The sequence below is a fragment of the Nelumbo nucifera genome, chromosome 5 (genome assembly GCF_055504915.1).
Source record: "Nelumbo nucifera cultivar China Antique chromosome 5, China Antique-T2T, whole genome shotgun sequence".
NCBI classification, from domain to species: Eukaryota; Viridiplantae; Streptophyta; class Magnoliopsida; order Proteales; family Nelumbonaceae; genus Nelumbo; species Nelumbo nucifera.
The window spans coordinates 29,130,450-29,148,243 of NC_142653.1; positions in this window are offsets into that span (position 1 = coordinate 29,130,450).

Sequence of the window (17,794 nt, forward strand, 5' to 3'; positions counted from 1 at the left end):
TTGAAAGATTGGGTACTTGATTGTCGCATTTTAAAGTTCGAGGACCAAATTATCACTCGAGCCCAAGTATAAGGTACTAATCGGAAAATTTCCCTTATCTTTAGCTACGTAATGAAATGGCTATAAGGGTGTTAATGGACCGGTTTTGGATTGGACCCCGTCCAATCAAAAATTAATTTGGATGGATTGGACAAACCAACAAAACATATTAGATTGGACGAATCGGGTCCTAAATATTTATTAAATTGGATTGGAGTTGGTCTATTAGTAACAAATTTATATGAGAAATTATCTAAAACTCACCATGACTTTTCAGCATTTCTCTTAAACTCACTACAACTTTTCAAAACATCTAAAATTCACCATGTCATTAAGTTTTTATTTTCCAAAACTCACCTTACGTTAGTGCACCGTTAGTGTTTCTTAACATAAGTGTACACGTTAGCATAAATAACAATTTTTATGACCAATTCACCCTTGAATAGCGAGTTAGAGGAAAAAGGGTCTTTTTCATTTTTCAATTTTCTGTTTTTTTTTTTTTACATTTTTAGTGTTTTCTTATAATTTCTAATGCTTTTTTTAATTTCTGTTTTTTTTTTACATTTTTCTATTTTCTACCATCTATAAAATTTCCTGTATTTTTTGTTATTTATTTGTAATTTCTGTGTTTTTCTATAATTTTTGGTGTTTTGTCTACAATTTTATTCTCTGATTTTGTTTTTTAATTTCTATAGTTTATATAATTTGAAAATATTTTTTTTAATTTTGTGTGCAATTTCTATAATTTTTTTTTATATTTTTTTTTTGTAATTTCTGTGTTTTTATATGCATTTGATATTTGAAAATATTTTTTGAACTTTTTCCTTTTTTTTCATGTCTAAATATTAAAATATATGTATATATTTTATATTTTTTTATGAAGGTTAAAATGTTTATATATTAACAGCCGTTAGTCTCTTTAACGCCAAGTTAGTGACATGGTGAGTTTTAGAGATTTGAAAAGTTGTGGTGAGTTTAAGAGAAATATTGATAACTCGTGATGATTTTTTGACAATTTCCCAATTTATATTAGATTGAATTGGATTAAGCCAATATCTGGTCCATTGATATAAGATAAGAATATATGTGTCAATGAACCCGGTTTGGCTTGAAACCAATCTAAATCAAAATAAATTTGAACAAATTGGACGGTCCAGACATTGAATTGGACCGATCCAAATTGGTCCAAGACATTCATTGGATTGAATTGGACATGAGTCCATTCACCTAAGTGGCTGCTTTTCTTTTGATTTCCAATCTGCCCCCATCCCCTAGCCTGGCGCCCCAAATATGTCCCACACAATAGAAACCCACTATATATCCTCTCAGACGAATGCCCCCTTTAGATCGTGCGGAGTTAATGGAACAGCTGTTAACTCCAAAATTTTCACCCAGAAGACGAGGATAAATTTCTTAAACTTCAGTTATAGTTTAGTTAATTGATTAAATGTACCGTTACTGTTTGAAAATTAACTATTGTTTGTAACAATTGACTAAGGATAAATTTCTTAAATTTCATTCTCTTCGTTGAAGCTGCCAATCCGAACAACCTCCAGCAAATTGCTGACGGCTCAGAGGACAAGTATTCCTTGTGGAGATTGAAAAAACCTTGGTGACTGACGAGGGTCTATCTTAAGTCGTGTATGCTTATCCTGCACGAGGCGGCGGTGGATCGAAAGAGGAGCCATTCGTGAAGGCCAATGGTGAGCCGGTGGAGTGTTCTCATTTGACACGAGTCCACTCATGCTACGGAGACAAGCTAGAGACGAACGAGCTAATGGTGAGCCGGTGGAGTGTTCTCTCACTTTGTTCCGCCACTGCCACTGCAATACATCTCTCTCCACCACTCGCTGATCAAACACCACTGCCACTGCCGATTAGAGAGGATCAGAGAGATTTTCACCTTGTATTCAAGGCCCTGTACCTAAAACACCACCGCCTGGTATTACTAGAATGGGTGAAAATCTCTTGTCCGATGTCTCCCAATTGAACGATCATCGCATATGGGGTTACAACACAGAGAAGACCGATGTCATCACTGGCGATTCTCAGCCCTGTTCAACGTCATGAGTTGCAATCGATTCGCAGGGTCCACCAACGATTCTTAGCTTGTTCAATGTCACGAATTACAGTCATAGCAGTGGAAGCAGGGTCCACAAGGGTTGGTCATAGTTTGGGGTTTCTAGAGCCAATATAGCCGCAGCAATTGCCAACGCTTCCGCAAGACTCAATGCAGTCATGGAAGCACAACTCTTTTGGGGTTTCTAACGGCCGATGGGTTTTGCAGCAAATCGGAATATCTATATTAACCTACACACCCTCGAATGTCATCTGGTGGGCATCGTATTCCGTTGCTCAGAGACTCATCTGTGGTGGAATTCATTGCTATTTCTATAAAAAAGATGAGAAAAAACAGAGAGGGTATGGGCAGCAGCAACAGTGGCATCTTCCGACTGGATACGACGACAATAGTGGCAGTTCAGGAGGTGAGCACAGCCATGGCAGACATCAACATGGTGGAATTTCACCTCTGCCACTGGGAACGAATCTACTTCAACAGCATCCTATATCGGTCCATCAATTTGTAGCTCTCAGACATCCTTCTCCAAGCTATTCTCCTTATCACAGAAGTCCTCTGGGATTAGAAAAATTTTACCCTGTTTCATTTTAAAATTTTGAAAGAAATTTCTCTCTACTCTCTCTTTCTCTCCCCTCCTCTTTCACTACCTCTGTTCTGCCACCGCCGCTGCAAGTTACAGCAGTGGATTTGGTATTTCTCCTTCTTTCGCGCCTTTACCGTTGGTCGAGCACTTTTAAATTTTAGAATACCCACAAGGGCCCTAACACGTCAGCGATCATTCATCTTTTCCATCGTTCCAAACAACAGCCAATTCTCTGGCCACGATATCGTCTTCATCTTCACACACACCGGCGGAATCAATGGCACTTTTCAACATCTCGGCTTCGTCAACCATACCAACAGCGGCAACCGCAATACTCACTTGTTCAGCATCGAATTTGATGTGACCAAAAATCAAGAGTTCAACGATATCAATGATAATCACATCGACATTGACGATAATTCGCTCACACCGAAGACTGTCGAGCCGACCGGTTAATGGGGTGACCCGGTGAAAACAGGTCAAAGAGTATTTTTTGAAACGGAGGTGAGAAGGGTATTAATAGAACTTCGATAAATAAATTAGTCACATGATAATATGATATCATATATATCGAAAAATTAACAATATTAACGGTAAGGTAAGACTTAGTCGATTGTGAGAAACAGTTAAATCATAATGATAGTTTAAGAAATTTATCCAAAACGAAAATGTTTCCCCATTCAGCTATTCCCGCTCATACTCGCCTCTCTCGACCTGCTTTGTGACTTTGTGTAACCCTGACCCTGCACCTCTTCATCCAAGCTTGGCAAAAAATCCGGCATTGGCAATCGTTCCGGAAGATATATCGGAGATACTCCCCGTTTCTTGTTGGGCCCAGCCCATTATGCGATATTGATCCATATTATAATCCACTCTCCTTCAGCCAACTGTTTTTTTTTTCGAAAAAAAGAAAAACAAAAACTAGGGTTAGATCTTTTTTGCGCGCGGCGTGTTGAAGAGAGAGAGGAAAAGAGAGAAATCGAAATACTGTGCAGATTTTTCAGTGCGCAGAGTTCATCAAACGACTGGAACTTTTCGATCCATCGTCCGATTGAGCAGAAATTTGAACAATAAGTGGATGACGCATTTTTCTTCATTCTGAACGGTCGGATCTTTGATCGGAGCTCTGAATCGCCGGTTATTTGAGGTCGAATAGAAGCAAATCGTAGTTGTTCGGGAAAAGAAAACATATCGCGGCTGTCTTCATCAATTATTCTGATCAAGGGTCATTTGTGGTTCGATTTGGCTGAAATTTGGTGGGATTGTTCGAAATTCACAGACCTACGATCGGAACGGTGGAGATCTGATTTGGTGTAGTGAAGGTGTTCATGTTGTGGCCTGAACAGTAGCCGCGTTTGTGAGTTTTTCTGACTGTTATTTTCACCGCTTTTGGTATTCTCGTTTGTATGTTTGAGAATCTGTATTTGCTCTAAGTTTGTGAGCATATTGTGGTATTTGAGTTGCTGTAATTGTTACCTCAAGTTATTAGTGGAGATTTTTGGTTGGGTCTCCTTGGCCCCGTGGTTTTTTTATCCTTCGCATTGGAGGGGTTTTCCACGTTAAATATCCTGTGTCTCTCTTTGCTTGGCTTATGATTGTTTTTGTTGATATCTTGTTTGGAATTGTGATAGATGAATATCTACAAGTTTTTATTTTTGGGAGAGAAATAGTTTGTGGATAAACTTTGTTTCTTCCCAACAAAGTGGTATCAGAGCCAGGTTATTTGTTTGTGGATTTGTTTGATTGCATGATGGAGCCTAATTATTGTAGAATGATTAGTTTGAATGGCACCAATTACCACAAGTGGAGAGGAAAAATGAAGGATCTACTATTTGTGAAAAAGTTACATTTACCAGTTTTTTCTACTCAAAAACCTGAAAATAAATCTGATGAAGAATGGGCTTTTGAGCATGAGATGGTTTGTGGCTTTATTCAACAATGGGTAGATGATAATGTTTTGAATCATATTGCTAATGATTCACATGCCAGAACCTTGTGGGATAAGCTTGAGACTTTGTATGCCTCTAAATCTGGGAACAATAAATTATTTCTGTTGAAACAGGCTATGAATTTGAGGTACAAGGAAGGTACTCCTATTTCTGATCACATAAGTGAATTTCAGGGGTGCTTTGATCAATTGTCCGACATGGGTATAAAATTTGAAGGTGAAATTTTGGGACTTTGGTTGCTTAATACTCTACCTGACTCTTGGGAAAATTTGCACGTGACTTTGTCTAGTTCTGCTCCTGGTGGTGTAGTGACCTTGGAATATGTAAAAGCTGATGTTTTGAATGAAGAAGTCAGACGACGAACTCAACAAGCATCATCTTCTCAATCAGAGGTTTTGATTACTGAAAACAGGGGGATAAGCAATGATAAAGACCGAGGACAAGGTAACAGAGGTAAAAGTAAGGCTATAAGCAAATCAAGGTCTAAGTACAAAAACCTTGAATGCAACTATTGTGGTAAAAAGGGACATATCAAAAGATTTTGTTTTCAGCTGAAGAAGGACAATAAAGGTAACAAAGATAAGCAACAAAATAAAGATAATGACAATGATGATCGTGTTGCCACCACCACTATAGGTGATCTTGTGATTGTCTGTGATGAGAATTTGATTAATGTTGCTTGTGATGAGACAAGTTGGGTTGTTGACAGTGGTGCCTGTTTTCATGTTACATCGAGAAAGGATTTTTTCACATCTTATACTCCAGGTGATTATGGGGTTTTAAAGATGGGTAATAATGGTTTGTCAAAGGTGATTGGCATTGGCACTATTTGTCTAAAAACAAGTAATGGGACTGAATTGATTTTGAAAAATGTCAGACATGCACCAGACATTTGTTTGCATCTGATTTCTACCAGTGTTCTTGATGATGATGGTTATGTTAGTACCTTTGGTAATGGACAATGGAAACTCTCGAAAGGTTCTTTGGTTGTGGCACGTGGAAAGAAGTGTTCTAGTCTGTACTGGACCAAGACTTCAGTTTCCATTGATTGTGTGAATGCAGTTGAGTGTGATAACTCATCAGTGTTATGGCACAAAAGACTAAGCCACATCAGTGAGAAGGGACTTGATTGTTTGGCGAGGAAGAATCTACTTTCAGGTTTGAAAGGTGCAAGGTTAGAAAAGTGTGCTCATTGCTTGGCTGGGAAACAAAATAGAGTGTCTTTCAAGGGCCATCCTCCCTCTAGGAAATCAGAGTTGCTTGAGTTGGTGCATTCAGATCTCTGTGGTCCGATGAAGACAAAAACATTTGGTGGTGCATTTTATTTTGTTACTTTTATTGATGATCATTCAAGGAAACTTTGGGTTTATGTCTTGAAGAGTAAAGACCAGGTACTTGGTGTCTTTAAGCAGTTTCAGGCTTATGTTGAGAGGGAAACAGGGAAGAAACTGAAATGTATTCGCACTGATAATGGTGGTGAATATTGTGGACCATTTGATGAGTATTACAGGCAGCAGGGCATTAGACACCAGAAGACGCCCCCTAAGACTCCTCAGCTTAATGGTCTGTCAGAGAGGATGAACAGGACGTTGATGGATAGAGTTAGATGTTTGCTTTCAGAAGCAAAGTTGCCTGGATCTTTTTGGGGTGAAGCTTTATATACTGCTGCACATGTTATTAATTTATCTCCTGTTGTTGCTTTGCAAGCTGATGTTCCTGACAAGGTGTGGTACGGAAAGGATGTATCTTATGACCACTTACATATCTTTGGCTGTAAAATATTTGTGCATGTGCCAAAAGATGAAATGTCCAAATTAGATGTCAAGACAAGACAATATATCTTCATTGGCTATGGTCACGATGAATTTGGCTATAGATTGTACGATCCAAGTCATGATGTTATTTTTATGGAGGATCAGACCATTGAGGATATTGATAAGGCGGAGAAATCAAAGTCTTTAAGTACTGATGGATTGGTTGATCTTAATCCAGTTCCTGAGACATACGCCCAGTGTAGCTGAGTTTGGTAATCATGATAATGGCCAGAATCATATTAATGATGATTTGGTTGAAGATAATGATGATGATATTGATGTTTCTACCAGTGGTGCTATTGGTGAACCTGTTGCCCCACTTAGAAGGTTTTCTAGACAGCATATTCCCTTTACTCGCTATTCGCCTAATGAATATGTGTTTCTCACTGATGGGGGAGAACCTGATTGCTACAAAGAGGCTATGGAGTCTAAGCACAAGAAAGAATGGGTTGCCGCTATGAATGATGAGATGAAATCTTTGGTTGACAACCATAATTTTGAGCTGGTCAACTTGCCTAAGGACAGGAAAGCTTTGCAAAATCGGTGGGTTTACAGGTTAAAGACTGGTGAGAATACTTCTAATCCACGATACAAAGCTAGATTAGTTGTCAAAGGCTATCGTCAGAAAAAGGGAATCGACTTTGAGGAGATTTTCTCGCCTGTTGTCAAAATGTCTTCTATCCGAGTTGTTCTTGGTTTGGCAGCCAGTCTTGATTTAGAGGTTGAGCAGATGGATGTCAAAACTGCTTTCCTTCACGGTGATTTTGAGGAGGAAATTTACATGGAGCAACCAGAAGGTTTCGTGGTGAAGGGTAAAGAAGATTATGTCTGCAGATTGAAGAAAAGTCTATATGGGTTGAAACAAGCCCCGAGACAATGGTACAAGAAGTTTGAGTTTGTTATGATCCAGCAGGGATTCAAGAAGACAACCTCAGACCATTGTGTTTTTGTGCAGAAGTTTTCTGATAATGACTTCATCATTTTACTGTTCTATGTCGATGACATGATGATTGTTGGTCATAACTGTTCTAGAATTGACAGGTTGAAAAATGAGCTTAGTAAGTCTTTTGCAATGAAAGACTTGGGACCAGCAAGACATATACTTGGCATGCAGATTACTCGTGACAGAGAGGCCAAGAAGTTGTGGTTATTTCAAGAGAAATATATTGAGAAAATACTTCAGCGGTTTCATATGGATAAGGCTAAAGTGGTAAGTACACCTCTTGCTTTACACTTTAAGCTTAGTACTAGACAAGCTCCTTCTAGTGATAAAGAAAAAAGAGAAATGCAACGTATTCCTTATGCATCTGCAGTAGGAAGTTTAATGTATGCAATGGTTTGCACAAGGCCTGATATAACTCATGCAGTTGGTGTTGTTAGTCGTTTTCTATCCAATCCAGGTAGAGAACATTGGACTGCTGTGAAGTGGATATTGAGATATCTCCGTGGTACTTCTAGTTTAAAACTCTGTTTTGGAATTGGGAAACCTATTCTTTGTAGTTTTACAGATTCAGACATGGCTGGGGATGTTGATTCTAGAAAGTCTACTTTTGGTTATTTGATTACCTTTGCAGGGGGAGCTGTGGCCTGGCAGTCTAGGTTGCAGAAGTGTGTTGCATTGTCTACGACTGAGGCTGAGTTCATCGCTATTACTGAAGCATGTAAGGAGTTGCTGTGGATGAAAAAGTTTGTGCACAAACTTGGTTTCACTCAAAAGAGGTATGTCTTATATTGTGATAGTCAGAGTGCTATTCATCTTGGTAAGAATCCAACATTTCATAATAGATCGAAGCATATTGATGTAAGATATCATTGGATTCGAGATGTTTTGAACTCCAAGTTGATTGAACTTGAAAAGATTCACACTAACAAAAATGCTGCTGACATGATGACAAAAGTGGTGCCTCGAGAGAAGCTTGAACTATGTGCCGGAGTAGCCGGCCTTAAATTTGCATAGTTGCCTTTTTTGAAGTGTCTCCCTTCTCTCATGGGCTGGAGGGGGAGAATTGTTGGGCCCAGCCCATTATGGGATATTGACCCATATTATAGCCCACTCTCCTTTAGCCAACTGTTTTTTTTTCAAAAAAAAAAAGAAACAAAAACTAGGGTTAGATCTTTTTTGCGCGCGGTGTGTTGAAGAGAGAGAGGAAAAGAGAGAAATCGAAATACTGTACAGATTTCTCAGTGCGCAGAGCTCATCAAACGGCCGGAACTTTTTGATCCACCGTCCGATCGAGCAGAAATTTGGACAGTAAGTGGATGACTCATTTTTCTTCATTCTGAACGGTCGGATCTTTGATCGGAGCTCTGAATCGCCGGTTATTTTAGGTCGAATAGAAGCAACTCGTAGTTGTTTGGGAAAAGAAAACATTTCGCGGCAGTCTTCATCAATTACTCAGATCAAGGGTCATTTGTGGTTCGATTTGGCTGAAATTTGGTGGGATTGTTCGAAACTCACAGACCTATGATCGGAACGGTGGAGATCTGATTTGGTATCGTGAAGGTCTCCATGTTGTGGCCTAAACAGTAGCCGCGTTTGTGAGTTTTTTTGACTGCTATTTTCACCGCTTTTGGTATTCTCGTTTGTATGTTTGAGAATCTGTATTTGCTGTGGTGTTTGAGTTGCTGTAATTGTTATCTCAAGTTATTAGTGTAGATTTTTGGTTGGATCTCCTTGGTTCCGTGATTTTTTTACCCTTCACATTGGAGGGGTTTTCCACATTAAATATCATGTGTCTCTCTTTGCTTGGCTTATGATTGTTTTTGTTGATATCTTATTTGGAATTGTGATAACTGAATATCTACAAATTTTTATTTTTGGGAGAAAAATAGTTTGTAAATAAACTTAATTTCTTCCTAACATTCCTCTCATCTCATCTATTCTCTCACATGTTTGAATCTGATACCCCTCCTCCCATCCGAGCTCGGAATCCATGCGTTCTCCGGTGCCAATGATTATTATGGCAATCTCACCGTTTGGAGGTATCTCTCACATCTCTAATCCCCCTTCTCTCCCTTTCTCTCCATATTCGTCAACCTTTTTTTTCTGGTTGTTTTCCCCGTAACAGACTCAAAAACTTATCCCCTTGTTCCTTCCCACATCTCCATTATCGCCTCTGCAACTTCTAACAGCGGCGGCTCCTCTGCACCTCTTTTCTATCTCATTCTTTTTCCTTCTTCCATTCTTTCTCTTCAATTTCTCTCATTCTTCCTCTCCCACTCTCTCTCCCTCTCTCTCGTTCTCCCCAGCCCCTGTTTTTCCTGTTTCACCATTGAACCACCGCCTCACGACCAGCATTGGAACTGAAAGAAACCATAGAACCACCACCGCACAAGTCCACCCTTGTGGCCTTATCGTCCACAACTGTTCAGGAACTGAAAGAAACCACATAAGACATGTTGGGAATTGATGTAGGTCAGCAAACACTGTCGCTTGATTGGTTGGAATTAAAAGTCAACAATGATTTATAATCTTACAGAATCGCTGAGGACGCGCATTTTTCTGAATGCCACACCCGTGATTGCATCGTCTATGATTTCCTCCAAGAATTTACACATTTTAACTTTTAAGCCGGTCTGTCAACTACGATTTCAAAATGATTGTGGATTTTTAACGAGCAATGACGGTGCGAGACGTGAAGCACAAAATTTGCCAACTCACTGGCATTTCAGTTTAGCTGCTGAAACTCGTTCACCACAATACAGAGTTGCAGGACGATTGGACTCTATACCAAATTGGTGTTTATGAGAGTAGGCATTTGGATATCGAAATTAATATAAATTGAATAAAGTAGAGTTTTAATTAATTTCATTTTCAATCCACAGTAATATAATTTCAAACAATCAAAGTTCATTGGAACTGAGGATCATCGGTTTTGGTTCATATTAAATGTACGTACGAATGAATGTGACATTGATTTTTTTTTTCTTATTCTACTTATCAATCATGAAATGGAAAATGAAGTTAGCGGAGAGAAACGCAAGAGTGTAGATCCCATATTTTGAAAGCAAGAAAATAGATGGCAGGAAAAAAAAAACTCAAAATTGAGAGAGGAAGAAATGGGGGGAATTGGAAAGCGAAAAGCAGCTGCCCCAGACCGCCACTCCTACTCGAGCGGTGGAGAACAAAATGTATCCATCTCGGACTATTGGAAGAAGGGGAACCAGGCTGTTTGTGTGAATGGGAGTTCCACGGGGCATTAAGGGGGCATGCGTGTGAGAGGATACGCGACAGGTTTCCATTATGTGGGACATTTTTGGGGCGCCGGTCTGGGGGGAAAGATTCGAACTCTTTTCTTTTGCCAAAAAAATAACATAGAAGTATGGATACATCCGATGCATATTTATGATTTCCACCATATAGCTATAAACATTTAAAACATAAAAAAATACACCCTATGCAATCATACCCGTCAGTGAATTGGCATCAAGTTCGAGCTACAAATTCTGACACACCTTGTGTAAAAAAAACACACCCTTTGCACCCATACCTGCCCCAAATGTACTTTGAACCTACAAATTCTAACACTAGGGTTATCAGTCATTCTCCCAAAAAATAACCATTGAGAGATGTTTCAAATACATGGGTGGGAAGTGTTGTGGGGGCACTAGTGGGGTGCCTATTTAGGGGGTGTTCTTTATTGTGGATAACACTTGTGGCAGGGACTAATCTATACCACTCCACAACCCACAATTGTTTTGAATTGTGGATAAACTGTGTTGATTGGACCAATCCACACCAATGGTGGCATTATATAGGCGTAGTTTGGACCATTCCACACCACACTTTTTGATTTCATGTATCTCATATACATTTATGAATGATCTACACCAATATTTAAAAAAACGACCTGAAAATGGAACCATTTTAGTCGCCGGTTTGACGGTCCAACCATCTGGTTCTAACGGACGACCCATTTTGACAAACAAATTAAAAAAATAATTAAAAATAAAAAATGATAAAAACTGTTGAATGGGTCGACGGTTCGACTACTCAGGTTAACAGGTTGTTAACTTTTTCAACGGTTTCTAGCCAAAAACCGGGTCAACGATAGTTCAAAAACCTTGATCTACACAGTTAATCATAATTATCTAATTTTTACATTTTATATGATAAATATATTGAGAAATGCATCAATGAGTTAATATTAACCAATAAATATTAATTTTTTATAAAATAATTAATAATTTTAAAAATATCTTTTAAATATTATTTTATTGATAAAACATTAAAATTTACAAAATTAAAAAAATAAGTAAAATAATTAATATTTTATTAACAAAAATATTAAAATGTAAAACAAACAATAAGGTTTCAGCCTTTGAGGGAAAGTGTGAAGTAGGGAATCAAAAATCAAGTGTAGACGGTCCGTAACCACGAGATTTTGCTGTGGATGAGAAATTGGGGTGTGGATGGGACCGAAACACCGCCCACGAGATGAACACAGTGTCGAACACCACCCTAATCTTGAAGGATGCTGGATGTGTTTGAATATCAAGTCGTTCAGGGTTACTCCAATGTAATTTCCTTTTTTTGGTAACCTTTAATCTATATCTATACTATTTATAAAAGTGCGAATGAGTTAATGGGCTTTTGGAAATTTTTTCGCTAAACTATTAAATACATTTAAGGACCTCTCATTAATTTTTGCATTTAAGTCATTAGATAAATCATATTCTCTCATTGAATCCAACATCTATATGTTTATTTATCATCATTAAATTCCACTAATAAATTCATACACAATAATTATTAGGGTTAATTACTTAAATATACCCTATATATTTGAGAAACAACTTAAATGTACCCTAAACTTTCAAAACCTACTTATATATACCTTATAATATGGCCCCGCATAACACAAATAAACCATTTATTACAAAAAGTGTCAGAGTTGTTAGATATGCCATTATTTTTTTATAATTCTACTTTTACCCTTGTTCTTCCTTTCTCCCCTCTCTATACTGAATGAATGGAGGCGATGTGGATATGGAAATATAGAAGAAGAAAATGTTAGATTGTCAAAGACAATTAGATCTGATGAGAATAAATCAAAGGGCGTAGTCATGGATCTAGAACAAGATGAACTTAAAACAAAAAAAGTAGATGGAATGTTGAAAATATTGTTTATTCATTAAAGAAATGTTATCTGAAGAAAAATAGAAGAAAAACATAAACACTAAAGAAGAGAAGAAAAGCATAAACACTGAAGAAGGTATTTGAAAAGACAAAGGAACCAAATCTCTAATACCTTTGATTCTGCTCCGACCCAGAATGGAGATTATATGATCAAATCCCATTGCTTCATTATTTTCTTAAACACCTCACAGGAACTACGACTATTCTAACATCCATACCGGTTAATAAACTCCTTTTGCCTTTAATAAACACCTTCTCCAACCCAAACTTGTTATAACAAATAAAAATAATAAAGAAACGTTGAAGTTGTACCATTTTGTTCCCTCATAAAGACTTACAAACAGTATTGCTTGGGTGAGACCCTTGTTGACAAGTGGGAGAACCATCTATTCATTGTCAAAATCCTCTTTAGAGAGAGAGAGAGAGAGAGAGAGAGATAATGGCATATATTTGAATGAATGAATGAAATGGCATATTTTGAAATTTTAATGAATAGTTAGGGATACTTGCATCTTTTTACACTTAATCTATTAAACTTAACCCTGGAAAAGTCAACAAGGTATATATAAGTTGTTTTTAAAAGTTCAGGGTATATACAAGTAATTTCTCAAATATATAAGGTATATATAACTATATAAGTAATTAATCTTAATTATTAATAGAATGAAATTTTATATTTTTAAAATAAACCTAGAAATGAAATCATATTTTTCCATCTAGGCAATGGGTAAGTAGTTCAACCATTTGGACCAAATGGATGATTTCACGATGGCATAAAAATATAAAAAATAAAGAAAATAAAGAAATTTTGATAAAATTGGACATGTTTCTATTATTATATATTTGTCATATTAAAAAAACAAGTATGATAAAATAGACATAATTTTAGTAATGATGGACATGGAATATATAGCTTAAACCTAATGGGAAATAATTGAGAAAACAAATACAAATCTATATCTATATCTTTAATATTATTAAAAGTGTAAATTAAAGTGCAAAAATTTTGTTTGACTAACATTGGTCCCTCTCTCATTTTGAAGTTAAAAATGTAATTTCAACAACATTTAATCCTCATTCAAATCCCTCTCATTTAAGTCTTATATTTAAGGTATTAACTCCCATTAACATTCATTGATTCTTCTTATTCTTGACTAGAATGCCCTTATTTTTGTATTTGGTCCCTCTTTAATTGTGGGGGCACAAAATGTAATTTAAACTACTACATTTCTCCTCATTCAATTCCCTTTAAGTCTTATACTTATGGTATTAACCCATTTTTTATTGAATTTGATATTGATTGATCATATCTCAAAGAACAATCATTTTTATAGATAATAGAAATGAAATATAAATTTAAAACGAACCCAAAAAATGGAGTTGTTTCATGTTTGGTGGCAAGTCAACAATTCAACCTTTTGGGTCAAATGTGTAAACCCTCGATGTCAGAATTAAATTATAATAAAAATTAAAAAAAGATGAGAACACATAAAAGAATAAAAAATACAAAAAAATTATAGAAAACATTTAGGCAAATATTATTTGCTATAATCATCACAAAAAATTATCACGTGCAAAGCACGTGAACCCTTACTAAAGTTAATCCGTGTAGTTAATGGATCAAACTTGGATATACTTCAATCCAATATGATCCATTAGTTATGAAATAGTATACATTATATATGTATATTTTATATATTATTTATATAATCATATATTATATATTATTATGTTATATACATAATATTTTTTATAAGTAATGTTATGTAAATAATATAATATAATATTTATATTATATCATCAAGTTTTTTTATTACAATTCAAATTGAACCTAAAATTAGATAAGATATTCTAATCATAGGCTTAAAAATCCGATGGATTTTTATTAGATTTGGATTGATCTAATTACTTATCGGATCAAATATACCCTTTACCAAACCTGATCTGATCCATTTGCACCCCTAAGATTCAGCATGAACGATTAATAAACATGAGACTTGTTGATTGGCAACTCTAAGAACAACTCCTTACTTAGGAGTTAGGAGTCTCTAATAACACAAGCAATGGTGGCAACTTTAGTGGATGGGGCAAATGATGCATCACAAATAGAGGTGTCAATTGGACAAATTTGGTCCAAGTGTCCAACCCGATCCATTCCAATGTGAGTCCACTTATAAATGGACTCGATTCAATTCAGCCCAAATCCAATCCAATCCATTAAAATGTAAATGGTTTGGATTGGATCCAACCCAAATTGAATAAAATATAAAAAATTATATAAAAGCACTTTTAGCATTGAAAAATCACTTTTGTAAAAGTACTCTGATAAAAATATTTTCATAAAAGTACTTTTACAAAATCACTTTATTGAAAGTACTTTGCAAAAGTGCTTTTGTAAAAGTACTTTTATAAAAGCACTTTTCGAATTGTAGAAGTTTCTATATAAAAGTAATTTTGTAGAAGTGTTTTTATAAAAGTACTTTTGAAAAGTACTTCAGAAAAGTGCTTTTGTAACTTTTATAAAAGTACTTTTATGGAAGTACTTTTCAAAAAGTACTTTCATTCACAAAAGTAATTTTGTAAAAGTGCTTTCATAAAAGTTCTTTCATAAAAATGATTTCTAAAAGTGCTTTCATAAAAGTACTTCCTTAAAAGTTTTTTTTTGTAAAAGTGATTTCATAAAAGTGCTTTCGTGTAAAAGTAATTTTATAAAAGTGTTCGTAAAAGTACTACAAAAGTACTTTTATAAAACTACTTCTGTAAAAGTGTTTTCATAAAAGTAGTTTTGTGAAAATGCTTTTGTAAAAGTATTTTTATAAAAGTGTTTTCGTAAAAATACTTTTCATAAAAATACTTTTATAAAAGTGTTTTTATAAAAATATTTTTGTAAAAGTGCTTTTGTAAAAGTACTTTCATAAAAGTACTTTCATAAAAGTGATTTTATGTTGTTTTTAGTTTTGATTGATTTCAAATTGGACAAGGGTTTGGCCTCATGGTCGAATTATTAGAAATTTGGTTTATATCTAATTCAAACCCATAAGAATATGGACCAATTTATTTTGGATTGATCTAATTCAATAATTATAATGGACCGTCTAAATCCGTTTTGATAAGATTCGATCCAAATGAAAACTGATTGATTGACACCCCTAATTAGGAGTGCAAGTTGGGCGAGATTAGGTCGGATTGAGGTCAATCCTAATCTAACTTGAAAAATTGGGTTAGACTTGGATTGGCCTGACTTTTCTACTTCCTTTTGCCAAATGTTTTTATTGAGGTTAATCTTTTGATATTTTATATAAAAAATGACATAATTATCATGCTTATGAAAAACTTTATCTTTAAACTTAAATATTTTGAATACATGCATGAATACAAACGTAAATATTTATTTATAAGTTCACACATACACATAGTTGCACGTATACATCCATGCTGCATGCATGTATACATACATACATACATACAAACGTGTATATATATATATATATTTATTTATAAATACTTATATAAATAACTGTTTATATACTTTCAAATATAAAGATTAATTGGGTTCAGGTTGGCCAATCCCTCAACCCTAACCCAACCCAATACGATTTTTTTTTTCCTGGGGCTAACCCAGCCCAAGTTGCAGCCTAGTCCCCTTCTTTCTCATTAATACCTACATTGAAGTTATCAAATCAAAATAACATACCTACATTGAAGTTACCTCTCTTCCAAAAACTCACATCAACATTATCCTTTCAAATACGCTATTAAATTGTCTGTTGAAAATTTCCTTATCTTTATACTAAACCAAATAAATCTTGCAATCACAAAAAAGTACAACCAAATAGATTAAAGCCCAACCATAAGAGTTCTAACTTACATATACTCTTTGTAGTTTGTAGTGCATGTTCATCAACAAATTTTAATAAACATTTGACTATTAAATATATATATTTATAAATATTAACAAAAGTTATATTAGCTTCATAGGTGATGTAACGGTTTCTGGTCACGTATTATTTTTTTGGCTAAGTACCTTGTCAGCTCGTCTATTCCCAAGTGGCTTGTGACTCAGGGGATAAAGTGGAGCTCCCTAGCGTAGCGCAACCCAACTGCTTCCTGCTGGAGGTGATCTAGCTACCAGCAGCGACAGAAACTGAACTGACTACTCCCTGTTGGCGATGATCTACTCATCTTTGTAGGCGACGGGAGCTGAGGGACCTGCGAGAACTAAATCAGAGAACCGAGGGGTGTTTACCCGACGAGATCACTCCGATGGCTAAGTCAACACTTAGTAGCGGGCTGAAAATGATATTAGAGAATGGGAGAGCTAGAGAGCAGGGGCTACCATCATCCCTCGCCCCTGGGGGGTGAGGCCTTTATATACTGGAGTCCTCGTGGGTTTGGTGGAGCAGTTCTTGGATTCCTGATGTGACGGGACCTGTTTTCGTGTTAGGTGAGGATAAAGCCAGTTGTGTCACAATCCTGTAAAACGCAGGGTACGGTGGTGAGCTCCTCGGGGTTGTTAGGTTAGCACGTGGTCCAGGCCGCACCAGGGTCAGGTTGCCAGCTCGTGCCAAGGCCAGGTCGTGCTAGGGCCAAGCCACCAGGTCACGCCTATGCCAGGCCGCCAGCTCGCGTCAGGGCCAGGTTGCCAGCTCGTGCCAAGGCCAGGTCGCGCCAGGGTTAGGCCACCAGGTCGCGCCTGCACCAGGCCACGCCTGTGCCCGGCCGCGTTTGTGCCAAGCCGTGCCCGTGCTAGGTCGCACCTGTGCCAGACCGCGCCTGTGCCAGGCTATGCCTAGTGGGACACCATTAACTTAGCAAAGGCAAATTGTTGCCAAAGTGGTCCCGGGTGTCACCTATTTGTTTTGAGGTGCCAGGGTACATAAGGGTGAGCTGCATATGACGAGCTACCTAATTGTCAAGAGGCTGCACTTATTTGTCATGAGGTACCGGGTGTCATAATGTCATTGGAGGGCCAAATCCGCCCTCATCAATAGAGATTAAGTTATACGTGCATGTGCATATTAATTATTTTATCACTTTTCAACATTTCCCTATTGTTTCCTGATAATTTATACTTATCATAAACGATTTAAAGTATGCATTTTTTTAATGTATTACTATTGTAAATGTATGTGTAGTGCACATGTACAAGTATTGACGAAATATATAGTATAAGGTATTTGGATTTAAATT